The sequence below is a fragment of the Equus caballus genome, chromosome 7 (genome assembly GCF_041296265.1).
Source record: "Equus caballus isolate H_3958 breed thoroughbred chromosome 7, TB-T2T, whole genome shotgun sequence".
Classification (NCBI taxonomy): Eukaryota; Metazoa; Chordata; class Mammalia; order Perissodactyla; family Equidae; genus Equus; species Equus caballus.
The window spans coordinates 41,268,897-41,281,814 of record NC_091690.1 but is presented as its reverse complement, the minus strand read 5'-3'; the positions used below and the strand labels follow the sequence as shown (position 1 = coordinate 41,281,814).

General features: G+C 44.2%; 1 protein-coding gene across 12 annotated transcripts in view; it reads left to right on the top strand.

The window, feature by feature from the left end:
- OPCML (opioid binding protein/cell adhesion molecule like) overlaps window positions 1-12,918 on the top strand; it is a 1,020,600-nt gene that overhangs the window by 991,051 nt on the left and 16,631 nt on the right. The gene's annotated exons all lie outside the window — the stretch shown is intronic.

The following is a 12,918-nucleotide window of genomic DNA, read 5'->3' as shown; positions in this document are numbered from 1 at the left end:
TTCAGACTATATTGGTCTGTAGGGCTGTCATAACAAAATATCATAGGCTGGGGGATTACAAAACAGAGATTTATTTTCTCACCATTCTGGAGGCCAGAAGTCCAAGATCAAGTCAGGAAGATCTATCATCTGTTTCTGATGTAGTCTCTCTTCCAGGCTTGTAGAAGGCCACTTCATTCTCACACGGCCTTTTCTCTGAGCTTGTGTGGAGACAGGGAGACAGAGAGAGAGGGCTCTCTGCTGGGTCTTCTTATTAGGACACAAATCCTGGCAAATCAGGGCCTTACTGTTATAACTTCATTTAATCTTCATTTCTTCCTAATAGGCCCATCTCCAAATATGTATTGGGGGTTAGGACCTCAACATATGGATTTGGGGGGCACAATTCAGTCCACAGGAAAGATGTAGCTGCATATCCCAATTCAGTAAGCCACATATCAGCTACTTAACCTTGCTGAGGCTTCCGTTCTCCATGTATGCTAATGGGGTATTAATACTTGCCTTGAAAGATTGGTGAGAGAACTAAATAAGGTCATATATAGCAAGTCCCACAAATGCTATGTTTAGATGTGTTACTTTGACAAAACACAAAGACTATAGGCCTCAGTTTACCCAGTTAAAATTGGGATTATATTTCCTGGCCTGCTGATTGTCATTGTGAATTACCAATAAGATAGTGTTCATCACAGAGGTATGACAAACAGAAAGCTGGTTGTATAAATGCAAGATATTGTGGTTACTACTTGTATCTGCCAACACTTTTTTTGATACGGCCCATCTTTTCACTGCTTCCCTTGATATGGCTGCCAGAATTATCGCTCATCTGGACTTGTACTTTCCTTTCCTCCAAAGTCCCTTGTGCCTTTTACTAAAGCACCACCAATCCCCATAATTCACTGTACCTTGTTTCGCCCAGATGGTGTCCACTCACCTGTCAGCATCCCTTCCTGAAGGAAGCCTTCCCAAACCTCTATGAGTAGATCAGTTCCCCCCTTGTACACCCCTTCCTATAGTGCTTCTGAATGCTGCACTCTGCACAGTGCATTAGCTAGCATTCATTCAACAAATACACATCCACAGCTGCGACCAGTGTGGTGCTCTTCTAACGAAGAGGACACAGCAGTGGCACACAGATAGACTTCATTTCTATTTTTTACTTTTTTTTAATTTTGCTTTTGTTTCATTTATTTAGTTTGTTTGATTAGAATCTTTCTTCCCCTTTTCCTGTCTGCTCCATGAATGTAAGGACCATGTCTGGTTTGATCTTTAGATCAACAGGGATCCACACACTTCAAATGGCCGGGAAAGTTTTGTTGAATGAATATATGCAGAGGTTGGAGGGTTGTGTGCCTGATACCAGGAAAGAGTTCAGCTGCCAGGAATGAAATGTGACAGAATGGAGTAGGGTCAATGAGTCTCAGAGTCCTCTTTGTGGCCAAGCTCCATTGCTTCCTGCCTGACTGGCTTTGGGAAAGCCAATCTCAGTATGCCTTGGTTTTTTCTTCAGTGAAAGATGTCCTCTATGGTCGCCACAAAGCCTAGTTCTCTGATACTATGCTATGCCTGGGTGTCAATAGCTTCAACACAAGATCAGAGTGATATTGTCCAGTTGACCAACCCCTTCTGCTGATCATGCATATTCTTTCTCGTCCTCCGTGCTCCCATAATTATGCTAATTATTATCAACTGCTTACTATGTATAGGCCCATTAGACTCAGTGTTCTACATGTTTTGTCTCATGTAATGACTGTAGGAAGTAAATACTATATTTCTTCCAATTTTACAGAGGAGGAAATAGAGAAGTTAGGCAGATTTCTCAACTCATACTAATTTCTAAGTGCTTGAGCTGGAGTTTAAACATAGGCACTCTGGTTCCACTGTCTGAGCTCTTTCTACTGTTTCAATCCAACTCACAACACTAGGCAACCCAGCATGGATATTGGAGGATGACCTTCTAGATGGAACCCCACATCAACAATTGGCCTGTTTGAACCAATTTCCCACACCAACATCTCCCTTCTTCTGTCTAAATCTGAACCCATTATTTTAAAGGACAATTTTTACATTTACAACCCATATACTTATACTTCCCAAACATTTGCGCATGCGTCCCCACACATATACTCACACACACCCCACATTTCCAGGCATGCTTTGGTGTTTGCCCTCAAAGACTGTGTGAGTTCATTTTTGGAGATCGTTTCAACTCTGCACTGTGAACTCCTCACAACATGCACTCATAATAGGCCTCTCATACAAATACATCTTTCGTTTATTTCCTACCTATATGCAAAGAATAAAGGAAAATGGGATAAAAGCAATTTCAGAAGAATACATAAGACAAAGGTTGTAGAGCCAATGGGTTGGTGAGTGGGTTGAAACAGGAAGTGACTAGGCAAACTGTGACAGACAACGCAGATAGGTGGGTGATACTCAAAGATGAGTCCATGGTTGGCATTGCTATCAGATGTTTCTTTCTTGCACACCAGTTGCCATCCCTTCAAAAGCCACACAGACAAGACAGCTCATGCAGGGAGAATGCCAACACAAAGTGGCATTTTAGACTGTATACTTTCCTTAGCCCTGGGCAACTGCAGGTGCTGGAGAGGCAGGGGAATGCAGAGAGGAGACTCATACTAGCAGCAAGGAAGACTGAGTTCTAGTTCCAACTCTGGTATAGATGAACCATGACACTTTGTGTTCCACGGCTGTCTATGAAATGGAAGAGCAGAACAAGATGGACTCCCCGCTAACTTCCAGCTTACTTAGTCTCTGTTCTGAATTTGAAAACAATGAGAAAAGAGTATAAGAGCCAGGTCCCCATAACCTTGGAAATGGTGACAGAAAAATGTTTTTTTTACTGAAAAGCAACTTGCTCTGAGTATGCGTAAGCTTTATCGAGTGCATGCAGCCACTTGAAGGCCCGCCTGGAGCCCTGGCACTTTGAAGTCTTGCCAGGCCTGTGTGCAGCAGGGTGTGGCTGCCTCAGCTTGCTGGCCACCACACTCCTCGTGGAAGCATCTCACTTTTTCTCAACTGCCAAAACACTTTGCCTCCACTGGGTCTTGAGCAGAGGCCCTATCTCTGCGTCCTTAGAGCACAAACAGGGAAGATTCTGAACTTGATTACATCCGGCCCTGCAGAGAGTGTGATGCGCTTAATGAGCCATATAAACGTCTGGATTACTGGAGCTGGCAGGGGAGAGGGACAGAGAATGCAAACAAAGCCAGACAGGAGGGGGCATGCCGCAGAGAGAAAAACAGATTTCTCACATTTTATCTGTGAAATCGTAGTGACGCAAATTAGTTACATTAAGAGTTAAGTATCAGGATAAGGGACAACTCATAGGAATCTTGTCACTGCAAATGAAAATGGCAAAATATGCCAGTTAAGGCAACATCTGGGCTCTGGAGTTTTCCTCAGGCAAAGCCTCAGCCCCCTCAGAGCAGCCACGATGACAGCCTACCTCAGCGGCCCCTGGAAGCTCTGAGGACAGAATGTATATTTTCTTTTGCTAATGGCCATTCCTCTAGAATAAATATACATATCAGGCTGGCTCTTCAAGCCGGATTTTCTTCAACTAGAGGCAACATCAACCAGCTCCTCTCCTCCTCCACCCTTTGCCCCACTGGTACGCGTGGGCAAAGCGCTCAAAGCCCTGCCTTCATACCTCCACCCCCACCCTGACAGCTCCCTCCCTCGGCCTTCTCCCCCCTCGCTTTTATTAAGGTGTCCTAACAACCCCACCTTTCCCCCAGGCAGCTCTAGGGGAGACCTGAGGAGTGGGTGCAAGGACTCTGAGGATTCTCTTTAGTGTGCCCTCCATGCACCATCCCATATGTCTTTACCTCCAAACCTTCTAAAGGGAGAGCAAGCATTGCATTCTCCACTGCCTCCAGAGCCATTCACACCTAGGTCTACCACCGTCTGTGTCCCTCCTGACACCCAGCCTCCTCTCCGTTCCAGGTCTCCCTTTGGCTCCCCCATACCCTACTTCTGGCCTATGCCGTATAACCGGGCTGTGACTTTCTTCTTCCCTTTCTGTCTTAGTCTACTTCGAGCTCCTCTACCACTTTCCCCATAAATCTGCCCAGGGGTAGTATTACAATGAGAGGAGGAGGGGTCTTCTGTGTTCTCAAGCATCTTACAGAGCAATATCTTAGCCTGCATTACACTTGCTTTGGGTGTTTTAAAAATGCAGATTCAGGGCCTTGCCCTTGACCCATTTAACTAAAATTTCCAGGGAAGGTCCTGAGAATGTGCTTTTTAAGCAAGTTTTCCAGGGGAACCTTATGCGCACGGAAGAGTGACAGTCTCTGAGCAATAGTCTGATAGCTCCCAAATCTGCATCTCCAGTACTCTCCTTCATTCTGAGTGCAAGCCCCTCTCCCTCCATGAATGTTCTGTGGGAATCTCAAACTCAGTCTTTCTCTCCTGGAAACCCTCCCCCTGAAACGCACACCTTATCTTTTCACATCCACACTCTTGCAAGAATCTCTACAGTCATTTTGACTTCTTCCTCTTCTTCACCCGTTACAGCTGTTAGCCAATGAATCCTAGCAAGCAGGCGACAGCCCTCCCCCTGGACTGCTTGCTCTCCAGTCCACTATCACTCACATTGTGGCATGTGCCTTATCTGGACAATTATGATATTCTCTTACCGGTTCCCTCATCTTTGGTAATCCCTCTCCAATTTGCCACTGCAGGACCAAGCAACCCTTCCAAAACTCAGAGCGAACCTGTTCACATCCTGCTGAAAACTACCTACCAGAAAAGCCTAGGAAGCTGTTCTTGATCTGAGATCGGCCTACCCTTAGAGCCTCAAGTTTCCCCACTTTTATGCACCCACCATGCTGGATGTCTCCATGCCCCAGAACGCCAGATCCTGTTGCACATTTAAGGCTTGACAAGGCTGTTTCATCCATCCGTTAGTTCTTTTCGTCCATCCATCCATTAGTTCATTTCTTGAACAAATGTTTCTTTAGTGCCTACTATATGCTGGGAATTAGACTTAGGATTGAGGTACAAAGAGGAACAAAGCTCCCAACCTGTACAAACACGTACATAGACAGTGACAATAGCATAATAGAGTATAAGTGCTATACTAGAGGGATGAAGAAGCTGCTGGCTATTAGCGCCAGCTACACATGACTTTAGACAGCTAAGAACCTTTTGACATAAGTACTGTTATTATTTCCACTTCATAGAAGGAGAGCCTGGGGCTCAGAGGATTTGAGTGATGTGACTGAATTCCCGCAGATAGGAATTGCACGGTAGAAAGGCGAGGCAACACCAGGTTTTGCACCCAGGTCTGTTTGACCTTAATCCCCGCTTTTTCTAACCCATGTGTATACCGTCTCTTTCGGTATGTTTGTGGGGTCACGGATGGAGGCTTTTGCCCACTTCTCTGCTTGATAAAATCATACTTATCCTTTAAGGTTCTGTTCAGTGGTACCCCATCCATAAAGTGTTTCTGAACCCCCCTGAAGAATTGCTTACTCATCTTTTGGGTTCTCGTGGTAGCTTGCCATTAGCTTTGTATTTTGTTTGTATTTGTTTCTGCACTTAAAGGATGTAGCGCTGTATCTTGCAATGGTTATTGCCCAGTAAACATCTGTAGAATTAATAAATATATCTTCCAGTCAGTGGGGGCATGGGTTATAGCCTCTGTGCGAAACTCTTCAAAAACCAAAGAAAGGCCAGCGACCCAAAAGGACTTGGAGTCTTCCCATCCAAGGAAGCCAGATCACTGTTTCTCTGATGCTTTCCCTTGCATTCCAGCCTCCAATCCATCCAAGCTCTAATTTGAAATTTAGTGGGTTTTTCCCACCCCTACATGTTCCTTGTGAGGGAGACTGCATCAACATTCCAATTCACCGTTTAGGAAGACGTTCATCAAATGATTTATTTTTGCAGAGACATCAAAAGCTGCACATATTTGTCCGTTTCCTGCTGATAATGTATATGATTTTTATTTTCCAAATCCACAATTTAAATCCAGGTGGGAGGGAATGAGTCAGAGAGAAATACCAATGCTTTTAGCTGATGACAGCAGTGTAATCATTTGTATTTTCCCCAACCTGCAAAATGTCAACATATTAGAAAAAAAATATGCAGACATTTCACATTTCATTCCTGATGAGCTTCCTTGTCCTTCTCTCGCACCCCCAGCCTCCTCTATCTGAATCATTGACATCTGGCTATTAGACTAAGCATTTAGAATTTAACACTGAGCGTTCAGGGTGTGCTGATGTCAGCAAACACACAAGAGCTTACGGTTTGACATCGACTAAAGTCTTGTCAATTTCAGGTCTGTGATGAGCTGACAGATTTGAATTAACTTCTTGAGCTTTTGTCTTTTTGATGAGCACAAAACAGGCAATGTTGAAGAGAAGAAAACAAAGATGGCTGCCCTTTCTTGCCTCCTTAACTGCATGTCCTCTTTGTGCTGCAAAGCCCGGTTAATCTTCCTTGTGAAACAACGCAGTGCTATGTCTTCACTGTAATTAAAGACAATGGAGGAAAGTTCCCTTTGAAGGGGAGTGATGCTCCCTCACCAGCCCGCTGAAGCCTGCACTGCTGAAAATAGGTTTATGCTTCACCAACAAGTGGAGCGCGTGCATCCGCTAATTAGATTTCCTTGCTCCTCTTTTAATCACCAAGAGCATCATTATCCTTTTGGTTCCTCATTAGGAAGGTCACATAGTTCATATTCATACTTACAAAACCCATCCAAATTTCAGAACAAAACTGTATCTTCTTAGATTTCAGATTCTTCATTGATCTCACTGTTATCACCAAGTTCAACTTGCCTGTGGGTCACTTTTTCTTTTCTTTTTTTAATGTCATCACCCTACCACCTGCTATTTTAGTAGAATTACTGCTACACAGTCTACTGTTGCTGAAGAGCTGTGCCATATTCTCATTGCAATCATGGAAAGGAGAAACAGTGACACATTTTAATACCTTCATCGTTTGTAATGTACACTCTGTTTTTAAGCTTCGAAATCTCTTACAAGGCAGGATCTCATCAGTAAGCTTGTATATTTTTTCTGGGAGCTTTGTGCTGAGTTTGGGTACTTTGATTTTCAACACCTGCTGCTCCAGAGGGTGATCAGCCACCCCTTGAATATGGCAGCAAACTCTTAGCTCCAGGATTGTCAGCTCTGATGCTTCATTCTAACCTAAGCCCCCCATCAGATTTGCTTTTTAAAAATCTAATGTTCAGTATATTTAATTTAACAAAATAAGTAGCCTCTCCAAAGTGGATTTTATTTATTTACTTGTCTATTTCTTTATTTACTTGTCTCACCCCTGCTGAGCTTCACATCTGGCCGTAACATCTTCCCTCCAGCCCAGAGTGCGTGTACCAATTGACCTTTATGCCGTTTACCATTTCTGGAATTTATCTCTTGATCATTTCTGTCTCTCTATCTCTTCATTCTATATGCTCAAGACTAACATTTTTGTCTGCATATCTGTCCCTGAGGTATTTAGTTGTTGTCATTGTCATTCACTGTTTGTTTTGTGGCTTTGTATCATCACTTAAGCTTTTATTTTCAAAGATGCTCAACTTCAGGCATGAAGGAAGCAATTAATTTTTAGCATTGAAAAGGGTGAGAGAGGAGGGGCTGGAATAAGGGGAAAAGGTTCAATGACATGTTCTCACTTTCAATTTATCCCCTGAAAATATTTACTGAAGCCTGATGTTTGTAACAGCATTACAACAACTCATTCTGTTTGAATTGAGTCACTGTTAACCAGAAATAAAGGTTCCTTAGGTGTGGCATTTGCCCAGAGAAAGAATTGGGCTTCCAAATATGCTTCTTCAGGAGACTGGCCTTTTTCCTTCCCTGGGAAGCTTTGTCTGGCTGGAGCCGCCCCAGGGCTTCTCGGGGGAGACCAGGGCACTCGCCAGCCACAGCCAACCTGCTTTCAGCTAGTGTGTGACAGTCATCTTTGAGAACCTAGAATTCCACAGGGTCTCTTTATTTAAAGCAGAATCCCCACAAAAGATGCTATTTTAGAGATCAAGAATTATTGTCCTGGTTCTGACTCACCTAATATTTGTTTATCCTTGTACTCAGTGATGTTCCACATCATCTTTAATCCTCAGAGCAACTCTGCCAGTGTAGACAAAACTACCCCTCATTTTATTCATTAAAAAAGGCTGTTTCAGAGAACTTGACCATCCCACCCAAAACCGTCCTGCTAGCGAGTAGCAGAGCCAGAACTCAAAGTCAGTCCCCTCTGACACTTGAATTCAATCCTCTTAAGACTGTCCAAGAGGCAGGATGTTCCTGGAGGAAAGTGGTGTTGGATTATTTGTCCCAAACGTCTTTCTTCTCAGAATCCGAGAGGGTTTAAAAAAATACTTGTTTGGGGGCCGGCCCGGGGGCAAAGCGGTTAAGTGCACACATTCTGCTTCGGCGGCCCGGAGTTCCCCGGTTCGGATGTCCGGTGCAGACATGGTACCGCTTGGTGTGCCATGCTGCGGTAGGCATCCCACGATAAAAAGTAGAGGAAGATGGGCACGGATGTTAGCTCAGGGACAGTCTTCCTCAGCACAAAGAGGAGGATTGGCAGCAGATGTTAGCTCAGGGCTAATCTTCCTCCAAAGAAAAAAAAATATTTGTTCATTAATTTAGACAAGGACTGAGGATGTCCAAGGTCTTAACAGAGGACAAGCTCTTTGTGGGCAAAGACTGTGTCTATCTTCCTCTCTGAAAATAGAGACTGTGCATGGCAGGCACCAAGAAATACTTGCTGAGCCAATGGCTTTGGCTTTCCAAGGCTAGCCTGGGGCCGTTTCCCTTCCAGATGGATCCTTTGTCCTTGGACCTTGCCATGGAGCTTGGCTTTGGACCTCTCCCAGAGCCCTGCTCAGTGCCCACACCCTCCTTGGGCCTCACAGCGAACCAACGGTCGCTCTCAGCAGCAGATTCCCTATCTCACCCATGTCACCTCCTCACTCTCACCTACCAGAACCTCACCTCAGACTCAAGGTATTTGGAAAAGATTGAAATAAGCCAATATTAGCCTGAACTAAGAAGAGGATGGTAGCAGGTGTGGAACCACCAGAGCAGCAGTGACCATGGTCACATGACTACTTTGCACCAGGCACCGTGCTAATCACTGATCTTTTATCCTGTAAACTGCCATTATTATTATCCCTATTTTCAGTGACAAAGCTGAAGAGTACCTTGTCTGAGATCATATAACTGGCAAGACACAGTCAGGACTGAAACCCAAATTGGTCTGACTCCAAAGTTGCCAGGATTAGTTGCAGTTTTATGGTGGTCAGCGACTTTACTCCGAAGGAAGGTTAGGCCTGCAAAGATAAGGCAATGAAGCCGAGGAGACAGACGCATGGAAAACCGTTCCTCAGGTGCCTGTTCCGCCTCTGTGTCAATGGTCTCTGCTCCTTAGTCTTTCTTTCAGGCCCATCTTTTCTTCAAACACTTGTCCTTTATCCAGGTGCATTTCAGGTTAGCTTTCTGTAGTAGAACACATAACTAAAAATCTGCCTCACATTTCCAGATCCTGGATTCTAGGTTTGAGATAAGAAATACATTTCTCCTTATTTCCACCAAAAAAGAAAAAAGAAAAAGAAAAAGAAAGAAAGAAAAGAAAAGAAAAAAAAAAAAGAAGAATGAAAACACCATTTGAATTTCTGACCCTGTTTATTGAAATTAAAACTAGTGTTATCATGGGTCCCATGTACCTAGAGAAGTCCATGCAGCTGTTATCTGCAGAAACCATGGTATAGGAAAGCCAAACTCAACTAGACTTCCGCAAACGTGAGTTCAAGCTTTAGTGCTACCACTGCCGAGCTCAGGTGAAGAGTTCCTCTAGTAGCTTCGCCTCCCTGTAATAGATTCCTTGAGCTAAAATTTGTAAAAGCCTCCTACCAGCCTACGGGCAAAAGTGAGCCCTGAGTGAGCATGGATGGGACCACAACAATTAGATAAACAGCAGCAATCCATCTCTTCTTTATTAAAACACAGAGAAGCATTTGTGGAATCAGATGAGCGGCTTTAGCACACAGAAGCCCTATGGGACAGACCCAACCCAGTTGCTTCCTCTTCTTCATTTCCAGTAGAATCAGATTTACTGTAAAGATGCAAGTAAAGAATCAGTTCATTGCTGACAACTTTTGTCTCACATTCTTCCAATCAAGAGAGGGGTACACAGATGTGAGCTACGCTCTTCCTGCTCTGAACACATTCCAAGAGCCCTCCTGTAGGCCCCTCCCTGTACTGTCCTTTGGCCCAGCTGCTGAATCTCAAGTGTGTCCAGGATCCGTAGGATGAAAGCAATGCTAGATTTGATCTCTATCATAGTGGATTAGATTAACTCTTTGGCCAGAATAGCTCAGTCATTTCTCATCGACTGATTGACCAAAGGTGCTTTGGCAGTAAATGGCCATATTGTCTGATTCTATAAAGCAGGACTCATCATACCTGCTAAAGAATGAAGCTCCCTGAAACTGCATAGAAAATGAGGCCAGAAAGGGAAACTTTAGGGTCTAAGAATGTTTGACGCCCTCTTGCTGTCTCAGGAGATGACATGCCAGGTGCAGAAAGCCAGAGTGGTGAGGGCCTTGTACCAAGTGGAAAAGGCCATCTGGCTTCTCACCAGCTGTCCCTTCTAGCACCAGCTGTGGAGTTTCCATTCATACGATAACTCAGGATGCTAACAGGAAAAGAGCCTTAGAGGTCATCAATCCCACTCTCCTCTCGCTCGTTTTCAGACGGGAGAACCCAGGCCAGAGAAGAGATTTCACCTAGCGAGGGAACAGCAGTGTCACATAGAGAAATCAGATCTCCAGATTCCCAATCCATTATTCCTCTCACCACATGATGCTGTGGTCCCCAGAAAACATGCACAAAGGATCATTTTCCAGAGAGAGGAAGTGGAGTTGTAATAATCAAGGGCAGAGACTCTAGACAGAGTGACTCAGTTCTAACCTCGCTCTAGATGTATAACTTGTGTGATCAGAGGTAAGGTACTTAACTGCTCTGTTCTCCAGTTTCCTCCCCACTTAAAAAATGCCAATGGTACATAGCTCATAGGGTTTTGTGAAGATTAAGTGAGTTGATATATGTTTATCATTTAGAGCCAAGCTTACCACAGAGAGCACAATATAGATATGTGTTATCATTAGCATCCTAAGCAAGCTGAGCAGCCTCTATGTCTACTGATTCACCCTCACTGTTTCCACAATTTGGAACACTCAACTCAGGCTGGACAGTGGTCGTTAACTCTGCCTGGTCAGCACCAAACATCTTATGGCACTGCCACACCATCAGAAATACTCATTTCTCTTTATGATTCTGCCTCCTTCTCTCTCCGTATCTTACCCTTTTATGCTTTGCCTTCCTAAAATACTTCTCTTCTCCTTGTTTTAGTTCTATCCAACCTTGTGCTGGTAGTATGACATCCACAGGAATGCTTAAGTCTACTGGTAGAACTCGGAATAAACTGACTCCTACACTAAGACCTCTGTCTGTCTGGAGTGGAGCTTATTAGAGCTTCAATTGCTCCTTAAGTTATTATAAACATAATGAATTAAACAAAAACACACACATACACCACATGCATGTATATACACTTATATATAACTAGTTTAATATGTATCATATATATATATATAAAACGCAAGATACTTTAAAGAAACATACGGGTCTTAACAAATCTGCATTGCTCATTTCCTTATAAACTCATTTAAATATCTAAATCATTCATCTTTTGCAGAAGACAATATAGAAAATTACCTTGAATTTCAACTTGGGCATTTTCCAACTCAGTGCATTCTGCAGGCCAGTATGATTCCTTAGGATAAACGTCTGGACTGATGGAAGCCCCAGAGTCAGGCTATTTTCTATAAACATTTATGGAACCTCCATGGGGATTGTAGCACGGGGATGGGGTCTGGATCCTGCCCTTGTTTATGAATCCTTTATAACAAAAATGCAGAGAAATATGAGCCAGACTCTCAAGCTATCACGTAAATATGAACTTTTAGTAAATAGGAAAATTGTGAACATTGTAAATCAGAGGCAGGAAAGGTGTCCGTGTTGCAGTCCCTGGAGTCAGAACATTGGATGCTCACTGCTGACGGGAGAGACCCATACTTCCCCAAGCACAAGGTCAGCATCAGACACTGATGCGTCACCCCCGGGACCTTGGAAGAGGTTAGGACAATAATCCCAACTCACGTGCTTTGTCTTCTTGAGGACAGCAGATGAAGGGAAAGGAATAGCACTTATGATTCTGTGGTCTGATTTCACAGCGGAATGAGAATGACTCACTGCAGCTGGGTGAAAGGGCCAGAGAGAGGGAAGAAGTAGGAGGTAAAGGAAGAGGTCCGTCAGGCCGAGTAGCTAGGTGACAGGCTGGACTGAGAATGCTGAGTCCTCTTTGTTGCCTTTGGGGAGGCACCGCTGACTACTGGGGTAAACCCAATCCCAGTCTTTAAAACTCTCCAGTATACTTACTCACTCCTCCTCAGCGACTTCAGGAGGAGCTTCCACAATGCCTAAGTCACACAAGACGAAAAGTCCGCCACATTGACACTTGGACTCCTGTTGCTCACAAAATGTTTATTTTCCTCTCTCCTTCCCCCTCCACCTACTTCTCTCCACTCCGTCTCTCTCCTCCCCCGTGTCTCTTATCCTTTCCCCTCTCATCCCTGTCTGCACTGGACACTGTTTCCAAGGATAGTGCACAATTAGAGGTGCTGCTTGTGAAGCAGCCAACAGTCCTGCCGTATCATTCACCCAGTCTGCTGCCTTAATGTTTCAGCCCATAGGCCTAGCTGACTGCCACTGCCTCCCTCTACTTCCTCAATTTTTCAAGCCCCAGTCTTGAAGAGCAGGCTGTAGCCGTCAAGGCATCTCAGTGATTTGCCCTTTT